Consider the following 13,281-nt stretch of genomic DNA (forward strand, 5'->3'; position numbering starts at 1 on the left):
ATTGGATGAAAAAGTAGGAGTAAAAATACAGAATAAGAATTTCTAGATGTCATTCCTATTCATCTCCCTTTGTCATTAAAGTGCAATGGGACTGAGACTGGAAAATTGCTGTATAGAAATCACTATTAGCTGAAGGCATCACATCCTCTATCTGAAGGTCAACTAAAAATAGGGGCTCAAAATCAATTTGGGGAAGCTTGCACTATTTACCTACAAAAAGAGGTTAGAGGTCAGTTGCACAACTCAGTAGCTAGGTGACTCTGCAATTAAAACACAATTAAAATTAGGTCGGCCAATAAAAAAAAGTATGCTGTAAATGCATCCAGCACTGTAATTACTTTTCAAAACTGCTTTAAGTTAACTTTTCAGTAGAGGAAGTGTTTTTAGAAAACTGATCAAATTAATTAATTGCTATACTGCCATTAAAAATGATAATCTTAAGAGTAATTAATATGGAAAAACTACCCATTTACTATTAAATTTTTAAAACTCAGAAAATTTGCATATTAATTATAATAACTGTGAGGAAATATGTATGCATGTGAACAAAGATGAGATGAGAGTATGTAAAAAATGAAAATTTCACGAGATTATGGGTGACATTTTTATGTGTGATATTCACAAGTTTTCTTTTTCTTTTTCTTTGTTTTTTTCCTTTTTGTGGAGAACAGAGTCCAGTTACGTTGCCCAGGCTGGTCTTGAACTCTTGGGCTCAAGTAATCCTCCCACCTCTGCCTCCCTGTGTTGGGATTACAGGCATGAGCTACCCTGCCTAGCCTACAAATTTTCTTTAATATTGTTATCACATTGCTTTATTATAAAGTACAACAAACAATAGTTTCAAGACCCTAAAATTGCAAATAAACTAAAATATTTCTATGGCCAATTTATGACCAATATTTCTATGATCAAGCTGGAAACAAAGTTTCTTTTCGATTATTAAGGCAAAAACATGGCTACATAAAGGATTTTCCAGTGCTGGCTTCCACAGCACAAATACTAAAATTGAAACCATGCGGAGAAGATTAGCATGGCCCTTGGGCAAGGATGACATGCAAATTCGTTTAAAAAAAAAAAAAAAAAAAGAAGAGGAAGGCAGGGAGGGAGGGAGGAAGAGAGGACAGAAGGTAAGAAGAAGAAAGAAAGAGAAGGAAGAGAAGGGGAGGGAGGGAGGGAGAGGAGTGAAGGGGAAGGGAGGCTTGGAAGAAGGAAGGAAGGAAATATCAAAATAAAAAAAAAAAAAAAAAAGGATTTTCCAGGGAAGCAAGAATCCCTCAGCATGTAGCATTCAGGTATAGTTTTTGGAGCTCTGAGAAGTCAGATTGGCTCTAAGAGCTCTCAAGACCACTCAAACACAATCTCCAGGGTGTAGATCTAGAATAGCCAGTTTCTGTAGATCTATCTGTATACTGGATCTTCTCCTGAGGGTAGGATACCCTTCAGTCAACTATGATTCTGAACTCATCAAAACAATTACAATTTTTACAATTTTACAAGTAATAGTTCTCTACAGAAAAGCATTTAATGAAAGCAAAATGTGTTCTATCACAATCTAAAAAGTTTGAGAGTTCTTATTCAAGTTCTTCTTTTTATGATCAGAAAGAATATCTATTTAGCTATCCACTATATTCCCAGGGCCCAACAAAATACTTATTAGGACCCCAATAATGTTTGCTAAAAAATATCTTTAGGCCAGGCATGGTGGCTCACATCTGTAATCCAGCACTTTGGGAGGCCAAAGTGGGCAGATCAATTGAGGTCAGGAGTTCGAGACCAACCTGGTCAACATGGTAAAACCCTGTCTCTACTAAAAAAATACAAATATTCGCCGAGGGTGGTGATGGGTGCCTGTAATCCCAGCCTTGGGAGACTGAGGCAGGAGAATCACTTGAATCCAGGAGGCGGAGGTTGCAGTGAGCCGAGATCGCACCACTGCACTCCAGCCTGGGTGACAGAGGGAGACTCCATCTCAAAAAAAAAAAAATCTTTAAATATAACTATACTATGTATTATTACATACATTTTACTTCATTAAACACTCATTTATAGAAGAGCTATAAAAACAATTGTGCTTGATTTACTACAGATTACCTTCTATGGTAAAATTCTTAATAAAAATTACCTTAGTCATGAATATTAAAACACCCTTGAATCTAAAACAATCTATTTATTAAAGTACAGCAATGAACATTCAATAAACATTTACCAACATCTAAAATGTCATTGTAATACATCAGTTTTATATATGAATTGAGTATATTTAAATTTGTGAATTACTTAAGAGTAAAACAAGGGAGATAAAACATTCAAAGAATGATTTTGGCAGTGAAATTCAGGAGAAAAGGGTATAGTTATTATAAAGACAGCAAATGCAAATTTGCACTTAGAATCATTACTTCTCTGTTTTATGAGAAAACTATACTTTAATCGTGTTCTACTACATTTTAAAAAAGATTAAAAATAAGTCCTCAATGTAATACACTATAAGAAGTTAGTGGATTATTTCAAATTCTATGCTTACTACTACTAAAAAAAAGTCTAAAATATTTTATAATTAAGCAGAGCTACAACTGCACTGAATTTGCAAGCTTCTGGTTTTTCTGGCTGTTTGGACTTCAAATTAAATGATTAACAGATAATAATATGTTGGCCTGGTTAGCCACAAAAGCATGTTATTTGGTAAGATTTTATGAGAATAAAAACAAACTTTTTTTTCTTGAGACAGAGTCTCACTCTGTTGCCCAGGCTGGAGTACAGTGGGGCGATCTCGGCTCACTGCAACCTCCGCCTCCCAGGTTCAAGCAATTCTCTGCCTCAGCCTCCCAAGTAGTTGGGATTACAGGCGCCCGCCACCACACCTGGCTAATTTTTGTATTTTTTTAGTAGAGACGGGGTTTCACCATCTTGTCCAGGCTGGTCTTGAACTCCTGACATCGTAATCCACCCTCCTCGGCCTCCCAAAGTGCTGGGATTACAGGAGTGACCCACTGTGCCTGGCCACAAACTTTGTTTTTATACCAATTTGGGTCAAATAAGAGCATTTAGGGCTGAGTGAGGTGGCTCACGCATGTAATCCCAGCATTTGGGAGGCCAAGGCAGGTGGATCACCTGAGGTCAGGAGTTTGAGACCAGCCTGGCCAACATGGTGAAACACTGTCTCTACTAAAAATACAAAAATTAGCCCGGCGTCGTGGCGTGCCCTTATAATTCCAGCTACTCGGGAGGTTGAGGCAGGAGAATTGCTTGAACCTGGGAGACGAAGGTTGCAATAAGCCGAGATTGTGCCATTGCACTCCAGCCTGGGTGACAAGAGCAAAACTCTGTCTCAAAAAAAAAAAAAAAAAGAACATTTAGAAGATACTATAGTTTTTAGGGATCATGTTAATTTTGATGTAGCATCAAAAATAAAACTGTTCTTAAGTAGCAAAAATATACACACTGAGAATCCCTTGGAATCTGCATTTGCATATATACCGAGAATGTTTGGGACTCTGTATTCTATTTAGTTTCACTTCCCTGAGTCAAGAGTTCTGTTTAGCCAGCTGAAAATACTTTAACACGTTTGTATTAAACTAAAAGTTACAAATCCACAAAAATCACGTAATGCCTAAACAGTACGAACAAAGAATGAGGTCAGATTAAAACAAAAGGTATCCACCGTGTTAAAAGAATAAAGGTGACTTTTACATAATTAAGGTATTTTCCAAGTTAAAATGTAAAAATAAAAATAAAATGTTAAAATATTTAGAAACGTCAAGTTCTTAAAAAATTAAATTAGGAATTTGACAACACAAATTTGTATCCACAGCAAATGTTTTTAAAGATTGCTGGTAACCTAGAATCACTACCTGATAGATAAGTCTCAAGAAAACTGTAAAAAATAGTCTCAAGACAATAGAAAATCAAGTATTAAAGTGAATATACAAACAGGAATAAAAATAATAAAAGTGAAAGCATCTAAGAAATTGTGGTCAAAGATAATCAAATGTCAGAGGATACCTTTGCTAATGCTAATTAAGGCTGAAGGGTAAGAAACCCTATCCTCTCTACCTGTTTTTTTGCATCTGAGAAAGCAGACCTTAATGACACTAAAGATTAAAAGAAGAATCCAAACCGGACAGATTTTTTTCTGGCAAGCTCTGACCACAGATTCGAGGAGTGAAATGTCTTTTTGAAAGGTCTCTCCCTAGGGCACTAACATCCTCGTTTTCTCCCCACAGCTGGCAGGTAGGTAGGTAGGTACGTAATACATTGAAAGTGATATATAAACTAGCAGTATCATGAAATCTTTTATTTTGTGAAGAGTTTGTGAATGTGATCAAAAAGTAATTTTCTGCCGAAAACAATTTTTCCCTACTTTTCTCAAGGTGTGTTAAGTCTTTTACAGCCAGTCTAACACAAGAATGCCATTCTCAGTTCCAACTGAGATTATCTTTGAAGACTAAAAAACCATTCATCTGGTCATTATCTTCCCTATTTATAAAGGTAAGGTAACTGTTACCCACTTCATTGAGGATATAATGATTTGATTTTTCAAAATACTTTGAAAGATAATAGTAATCAGTATTGGTAATATCAACTTATAAGAACTCTGTTATCCATTTTTAAAAATGAAAACTACCACATTAATGTTTACCAAATCTTTCCCAGTATTTTCTGGAATCATCTAAAATAACAATTGGATAAATGCCTCTTATAAAAGCCAATTAATTAATCAGATAAAATATAAAAGCAATTATGTACAAATATATTCAAATATATATATATTTTTTTATGTCACACAGGTAATGTGCCAGTGTCATAACAAGGTTTGAGAAAGGCACATTTCACACATGAGCATGAAAACCCAATCATCACACTTATGAACTACAAAAGGATCAATATTCAAATATTTAAGTTTTGGTATGGTTAATATAAGTAAGAGTATTTAATTAATATCCTGACTCTTATAATTAACTATTATTAGTAGCCTACATTTTGAAAATATAGTTTCAGAATTTGTTCTTGTACATCCTGAAGCATTTTTCTGGATATAGGCAAAAGCATAGCAAAATTTCTAGATCAATGTCCCCATACCAAAGGTACATTTTGTCTTGTTTACCTCTGTTATCACAGCACTTGGTATAGTGCCTGACACAGCAGATTTCATCAAATACTAATTTTAAAATCAATTATAAATATACAAGATTTATTATGAAGTGTGATGCCGTCTCCTTTGAAATTAAAGCAGTCCTATAGTTATAGCTCTTAAAATTTGAAAGTATATTAAAAAAAAAGTGTTAAGCATATGTCTGCTGCTTTTTAAGGAAAGCATTTAAAAACTTTAGCCAAATATAGTATCATGGGATCTAAAGTGAGTACATTCAGTATCTGAGTTTTACCATACCAAAACAATGAAACACATACTTGCCACAGCTTCCTTAGCATTCTGTTCTTTGAAATGGAAGGGTATCCCTTCTAGTTAGATGTTTAGCTCAGGCCATCATGACCAACAGGTCCAAAGCAGCTGTCTGTCTTCTCCTACAAAAAAGTCGTATTTTATTATTCTACATATAATTTAGCCTTAGGAAATTTTTACAATTTAATGCCTTAGCTTTTAATAAATAAATGTAATTTTGAAAAAAAAAAGTTTATTCCCTCATCAAAACTTTAAAAGAACCATTTAAATACCAATCCTAATATTGGTAGGAAACACAAAAACTACACATTAAAAAATTCTATTTATATTATATAGAACATCCAAATAACTATTAGACCATTTTCAATAAAATTTCAAAATGTGAATATATGCTGTCTCTAGTGTGAAAATTGAGATGTAGAAATTGGGAGTTCTTTAAAATGAGTATACGGGCCGGGCGCGGTGGCTCACGTCTGTAATCCCAGCACTTTGGGAGGCCAAGGTGAGCAGACCACCTGAGGTTGGGAGTTTGAGACCAGCTTGACCAACGAGGAGAAACCCAGTCTCTACTAAAAATACAAAATCAGCTGGGCATGGTGGCACATGCCTGTAATCCCAGCTACTCGGGAAGCTGAGGCAGGAGAATCGCTTGAACTGGGGAGGCAGAGGTTGCAGTGAGCCGAGATCGCGCCATTGCACCCCAGTCTGGGCAACAAGAGTGAAACTCTGACTCAAAATAAATAAATAAATAAACAAACAAACAAAGGTTATGAAGACAATTTAGTTAAACTAAGAAATGGGAGTAGTTGTATATGTTTGTGTTAGCACATAAACCTAGTGATACTTGTATCCTAATTTATTATGTTAATCAGAATGGAGAGGATTATTAATGCTGACAACACAAGCCAAAACAAGTTAAACAAACTAGTAGTACTTGATCTGCAAACATGGGGTTATCTAACAGAATGGCTGGTGTCTAGCCATGTCGTTTTTGCCTGAAAGCTACTACCAAATGGCTTTACAATCAGTGCACTGTGAAGCATTAATATCATGCAATCAAATAAATAGAAAATAATTCTCTGAAAATTCAATTACTGTCGAAATATGTTGTATATAATAACCTAGAGCAGTTAAACCAATCAGAAAAGTTTAATAAAGCTACAATTGCTTCTTTTACTAGAACAGTCATAAATAACTTTTGAAGGGTTGAAGCATTTTGTTTGTATTCTTTTTTTTTTTTTTGAGATGGAGTCTCGCTGTGTCACCAGGCTGGAGTGCAGTGGCACAATCTCGAACCACTGCAACCTCCGACTCCCTGGTTCAAGGGATTCTCCTGCCTCAGCCTCCTGAGTAGCTGGGATTACAGGCACGCGCCACCACGCCCAACTAATTTTTGTATTTTTAGTAGAGACAGGGTTTCACCATGTTGGCCAGGATGGTGTCGATCTCCTGAGCTCAAGTGATCTGCCCACCTTGGCCTCCCAAAGTGCTGGGATTACAGGCACGATCCCTAACCGGCCTTCTGTTGTATTCTTTAAGCACTATTCTCTGTAAACTATAATGAATAAATATTAAGGAAGAGTATTTTCCCAATTAACCTTATTTTTTGATTCCTGCTACTATTACCTACAAGTTTATGAAGAAACTTCTCACATCAAGAAATAATGTAAATACACCAGTCCTTTAGTAAAATACCTCTAGGTTAAGTTAAAACTTAGGCTGAATAAGTACACTATTTTCATGAAAAGCAAAAGAGCATTTTCCTGGTAGGCCCAGTGAAGCATCTTGTTATCTCTGTAGCCTGGGACTCTACAGTTTCATTTCCTGGTATCTCCTTGTTCCGCCACTCATTAGCCATCAATCTACAGGATGTGGACTAGAAGAGAAGATAGGAAACAGCTGCCAAAGAGGGAAGGTTATTTTCCAAAATGAATTATTAATACTTTAGGAAACTGGTAACCTATTTCAATCCATTCTTAAAATCACACAGTAATTGCAAGATATTTTACCGAATGAGTCTCTTGAGAAGAGCTGCCAAGACATGCAAAGGCACCAGGATACAAGAGGAGCAAAAATGAGCTCATCAGTGCTTTTGAATGAAAATCCTAGTTGCCTGATGTTATTTAAGTTCCTGATACTGGGATTACTTTAGAACATTTCTATCTAATTCAAAGTATTTTTCTTAATTTAGTATGAGTGAATTCCAAAAATTAAAGAGCTCATCTCAGCTATGTACATTATATAATAAAATAGAACAAGCTGTTCTGGTAGTAGATGGATTACAAAAAAAGACTGAGAGCTTGGAATTTGGAACAGACTGGGTTCAAATCCAGCACTGCCACTTACTAGCTGTGTGACTTTAGAAAAATGGCTTAGCCTATCTGTGCCTCGGCCCCGTCATCTATAAATGGGACTGGTAATATTAATAGGATACTACTTACTTAATATGGTTGTTGTGAGGATTGAAATAGGTTAACACGTGTAAGGTTTCTGGAATATTTCTTGGTACTTAGAACACAATGAATGTTAGCAAAGAAATCTTTGTTTAAAATTTGCTAACTGTTGACAAGTGATAAAATACTTTAAGAATCTGGGTAACAACCAACCAACAAAATTTATTTGCCATTTCATACCTCTGAGCATATTACATCATGCTGGAACAAGTTGGCTTCAAAAGGCCGATATTAATCAATCAAATTTAACCTCTCCCCCACAAACTTTTTCTGACCTTAGCTTCAAAATGAATCATTACTGTATGACATATTTAAGGGGTATTTCATAGAACTAGCAAACATTTGATGTAAGTAATTTTATCATAGTAACAAGGAGAAATTGTTCTCATGATCCTCCCACTCCCAGGTATGGCCCATATCTAGCAAAGTTTTAACAAACTTCTTTTTAAGAATATTTGATGGTAAGAGAATAAACTTAGGATAGAAGAAAAACATAATTATTAGTTTAGTGCTTAGAAATATCAGAACCTCCTATCTTCTTTCATTTCTCACTAAAAAACAAAAAAGGAAAAGACTTTTAAGAAGGGGAAAAAGGAAGTCAGAAGTCTTGAGAAATAGGAAATCATCAAAATTTAATGAAAGAATTATTTTATGTACAATAATATATGATATGGCTATGACTTCAATATTTTAATTTTGTTAAGATAAATTCTGATAATATTATTTTTTTTAAATCTAAAACTAAGAACTGAAAATTAAAATCTTGCATTAAAAATAATTTATTTGGCTAAGTGCAGTGGCTCACGCCTGTAATCCCAGCATTTTGGGAGGCCAATGCAGAAGGATTGCTTGAGACCAGGAGTTTGAGACCAGCTGGGGCAACACAGCAAGACCCTGTCTCTACAAAAAAAAAATTAAAAATTAGCCGGGCGTGGGTGACACATGACTGTAGTTCTAGCTACTCGAGAGGCTGAGGAGAGAGGATCACTTGAGCACAGGAGTTTGAGGGTGCAGTGAGCCATGATCATGCCACTGCACTCCAGCCTGGGCCACAGAATGAGACCCTGTCTCAAAAAAAAAAAAAAAAAATGTATTCAATTGGCTCCCTTGAATAAACATAATTCTTAAACTGCTCCTATATACTTATTTTACAAAGTATATCATCACATTTGTTTAGACCAAAGGTATACGGTCTTACCTCTTAAATTGGAAACTGATTGTATAAAATGCCAAGATTAAGTATCTTTTAAAATCAAAACCTGGCAACTACATAAAAATTTACATATTAATATTTACTTTAAGAATATCCTGTACAAAATGCAGATCTCCAAAATGTAAACTCAAATGTATATTCTGATTAATAATCTAAGTCAGCAACTTCGGTCATGCAAATCTGGTTATTCATGACTACAAATGTATCAGAGCAACAAGGATACAATAAAATTCATCAGTAATAGTATAGAAACATTGGCTCTTATTCTAAACATAGTATCAGTTTTAAAAACAGAAATACAACTTACTTTTGAAAATATGTAGGATTATTTAAAAGGATTTTAAGTTCAAAAAATTTAGTCTTAACAGTAAATTGCTTATCACAACATAAATAAATATTTACAATGGTTTAAAAAATGTGTATTACTGGCTAGCACCATAAACAGTACAATAGATAATTCCAAAAATCTCTCTGAATAATTGCATTGACTATGATATTAGATTAAAAACTAGGTGCTGAACTTTCAACACTGTTAATTTAAGTAAAGTCTTTTAGGCCCAAATCCACAATGCTGCAACACACAAAAAAGGATTATTTCCTCAGCTACATTTGTGATCATTTTAATAATTTTAAAAGCATTTTCATTTAAGTATTAAGTTATAATTTACAGCAAACTAAGTCTCAAATATCACATTTTATGCTTAATTAGCATAATAAAGAAATATAATACATCATAATATAACCTTTCCATCTTAAAATATAATACAAAAGGGAGAAAAATCTTCAAAATGAACCACCTCTCCTATGCTATTAATTTCGCTAATAACTGTAAAACTTTGTCCCCAATTATTGAAAAAAAAAACTTACAATTATCATTAAAGGTGAAATAATTGCTACATCATGCATGAACTGCCCCCCAAATCCAGTGAAATAATAAGCTTAGCTATAAAGGAAAGAAATCTACTAATGAGTGTTCACTAGCACAGGCACATTTATGTTTTCGGCTTTAGCATATTTTCAAACCATCTGGCATTAATGCCTCTCTGGTTCACCCAGCCTAATCTGTTCAGAATTGAATATAAAACTAGAGCTACATGAACATTGCCGAAACCAAAGAACAGCACACATGCATAAAATGTTCCAAATGTAAAGTTCTAAACTAGTTTATACTTGAACTGTATCTTTAAAACATTTCCATTGAAGACGTTAAAGCTCTTTCGAAAATACAAGAATGGTTCAAGAAATCTCTATGAATCATCACTATCATCAGTTACCCAAGTATTACTCTTTCTCATTTTAATCCTGATTGTCAAGGCATCTGAAGAGGTACTTCAACAAAAAAGATTCATTGATAACTGGAAATGCTATCATTTTATATCGAAAAGGTCCACGATTATACATTTTACTTTGTATAAAATTAGTCTGCTTAGCCCTAAAATGCTTTCGGAAAGGAGAGAAAAACTAAAAGGAAAAAAATATTCATGAAAACCCTTTTTCTTTTATGTCCTGTTACCGCATTATTGTCATTGGCAGCACTCACATTTCTTTTGCTTAAAATCAGGAGCCAGAATGGCTACTTTAGAAATTAAAATAATCGATGGGTATACTAGGGCCAATTTCCCTGTTAAAACCAACTCCTGCTCACCTTCGCTCTCGACATAAAAACAAATGACTTTTTCAGAATAATTTTTCAGAAACAAAGATAATTAATGTAGCACCATATAACACAAATTAAAGCTTTCAGACAAAGACTGAGAAACAATGACCAATACCAGCAAATCTAAAGTGCTCTTATATATGTATACATACAACACACACACACACCCCAAACCAAATATTCACTGTTCCTGGGGGGAAACTTCTTCCTCCCTAACCGTGAACCGCTGCATATTTTCCAATTTTGTGATTTTCCTTTTTCTGCTATCACATTAACCTCCAAGAGAATTGCTTAAGTTACATGGAATCCCAACCTAATCACATCACGACTTCTCTCTCAGCCTTTACATTTTTCTCTCAAATATTAGCTCTTCGCATTTTTTTTTTCTAATAGCTGGGCTGAGTTGACAGAAAAGGGCTGTGGAATTCCTGCTCTGTCTGATATCTTCCCTGTATTCCTCTTTTCTCATCCCTAGTCTCTGTTCTAATTCCCCCAGCCTGCTGTCTCTCATTGACGCCTTCCCAGCTGCTGGATCCTTCACCAACCTAAGTTAAGGTTATCAAATGGAATCTTTTCCTTCTCAGGGGCTATGCTCTTTCCTTACAGTTACCCACGGAGGAGAGAGGACAGGAAAGGTACTAAAACAAAGAATTGCCAAGTCCCTTTACCTCCAACTTTGGTGTAAATATATAAGGAAAGGGCATCTGCCAGGGCTCTTCTTTCCTGCCCTTAGACCTTGTTCCTCTCACACCTCTCCTTCCCAGCCTTTTACTCCCCTTGAGGAATTAGTAGATTGTTCACTGTGGGCCCTAAGGCTTGGAGGATTCCCATGGGTCAGCCCCCACACCCCCACGCCCCTACCATCCTCTTTAATTAACTTCTCCCTAAATCCCAGGGCTTCCTCACAATCATAATATGGTTCTTAAGGACTCAACTCCTAGTCTTTCCCCAAAGTTGGGACATGGCCTGGCCCCGAAACGGGTGCGCACAGCCTTCCTTGAACTGGAGGCAAAGACTTCTCCCGAAGGGTTTGCTGGGGCTCCAACCTCAGTCAGTGCGCTCAGCTCCAGCAAGAGAATCTCTCCTTACTCTGAGAGACTGGGTCCCCACGAGGCAGCCACACGCCCCCGGAGGACAGCGCTCCTGACCTCCTCTAGGACTCCCAACATTACTGGGGTGCTCCCTCCGGCGGCGCCCTCCGCTGGGAATACGCAGTCTTCACTCCCCTCAACAATCCTAAGTTGCTCGGTCCTCACCAAGGTAGGGGGCTGAGATTTTCCCTCCAGAGAGCCCCCCGCCCCCAAGCTCTTTCGGTGGCGGAGACACCCAAAAAGAGCGAGGGAGGCTGTGGGTCTGTCTGTCCCTCTGCGGCGACTGCCCAGCCGCGAGGCAGGCCCCGTCCCTCCCCCTCGGACGCCCCACGCCGGGTACACCCCGCCACCCGCCGGCGCGAGCGGGCTCAGCCCCAGGGGTCTCTGCTGTGAGGCTGCCCTCCTCCCGCCGGGCCCCGCGCTACTCGCCTTTCCCGTGCCGGCCGCGGACTCTGCGCTCCCAGTTCCCACCCGCAGCCCAGAGTCTCCGGGCCCGCTGGTCGCGGAGCCGGCTCGCGCCACTACCTGCAGGGGCCGCCGCGCCTCTCAGCGCCACGCCGCCGCCATCTTGCATTTCAAACCGGCTGCACTTTTCAGGGAGTCAACTCTGACCTTGAACCCTAAACCCGGAACCGGCTCGGTGGGCCGCAAAGGGGCCTCAGCAGCTCGGTGTCCCCGCGGAGCGTGGGGACTCAGGGTGGGGGTGCGAGGAGAGGCGCGCGCCCCAGCGGCCGTCCGGGGGCGAAGGGGAAGGGAGAGAGCCGGCAAGCGGGGCCCTCCCCGCGGCGCGCGTCCTCCGCGCGCCCCCACCCCGTGCGACGCCGAGCTCTCCACGCCCAGACCCTGCTACTCCACTGGGGTCCGACCCGCCCCTAGTCCGGGGATTGGCGCACCGCGGAGTAGGGAGCCGCCCCGCCCCCCTGTCAACAGAAGCCCCGCCCCAGCTGCGGAAGCCCCGCCCCCTGTCAGGAGAAGCCCCGCCTTCCCAGGGCTCGAAATGGCCCCGCCCTTTGCCGGCGACCGCTCCGCCTCTGTCGACTGAAGGCCTGGTCTTCTCTCGGGTCAGCACAGAAGGCAGCCCCGCCTTCCTTGCGCTCCGCCTTCCTAATGTCACTGCTGGATCGTGAGAGGTAAGCATGCTGGCTTCTACTGAAACGCCCCTTGTCATCACACGCCCATCCCCTGGGGCGACACGACCCAGGCCCCGCCCCTTTGGGCGGAAGCCCCGCCCCTCGGGGAGCCGCTGCGAGTCCGGCCGGGAGCCCCGCGCCCTGACAGAAGTCGCCGCGCCCCTTGTCAGCGGCAGCTCCACCTCTCCTCGCTTCCGACCCCGCTCCTCCGCGGGCGGCAGCTCCACCCGCTGACACCAAAAGTTCAGTTCAGCCGCACTCGGAACCGCCGGGCAAGGCGGAGCTGCCCTCTGCCCCTCAGCCGCCCTCCTCCCTGCGAACAGCCACTTGCTCTTCCGG

At 39.4% G+C, this 13,281-nt stretch overlaps 2 non-coding genes across 2 annotated transcripts; one reads left to right on the top strand and one right to left on the bottom strand.

Moving 5' to 3' along the window:
- The first annotated feature begins 975 nt into the window (after positions 1-975).
- On the top strand, positions 976-1,082 carry LOC115834267. The gene has a single exon (XR_004029244.1). It is a non-coding gene; the product is annotated as a U6 spliceosomal RNA (small nuclear RNA).
- A 3,692-nt stretch (positions 1,083-4,774) lies between these two features.
- Positions 4,775-4,878, bottom strand: LOC115834268. The gene has a single exon (XR_004029245.1). It is a non-coding gene; the product is annotated as a small nucleolar RNA U13 (small nucleolar RNA).
- Between the last annotated feature and the right edge of the window lie 8,403 nt (positions 4,879-13,281).

This window comes from Nomascus leucogenys, unplaced genomic scaffold (assembly GCF_006542625.1).
Source record: "Nomascus leucogenys isolate Asia unplaced genomic scaffold, Asia_NLE_v1 002046F_16299_qpd_obj, whole genome shotgun sequence".
Lineage (NCBI taxonomy): Eukaryota > Metazoa > Chordata > Mammalia > Primates > Hylobatidae > Nomascus > Nomascus leucogenys.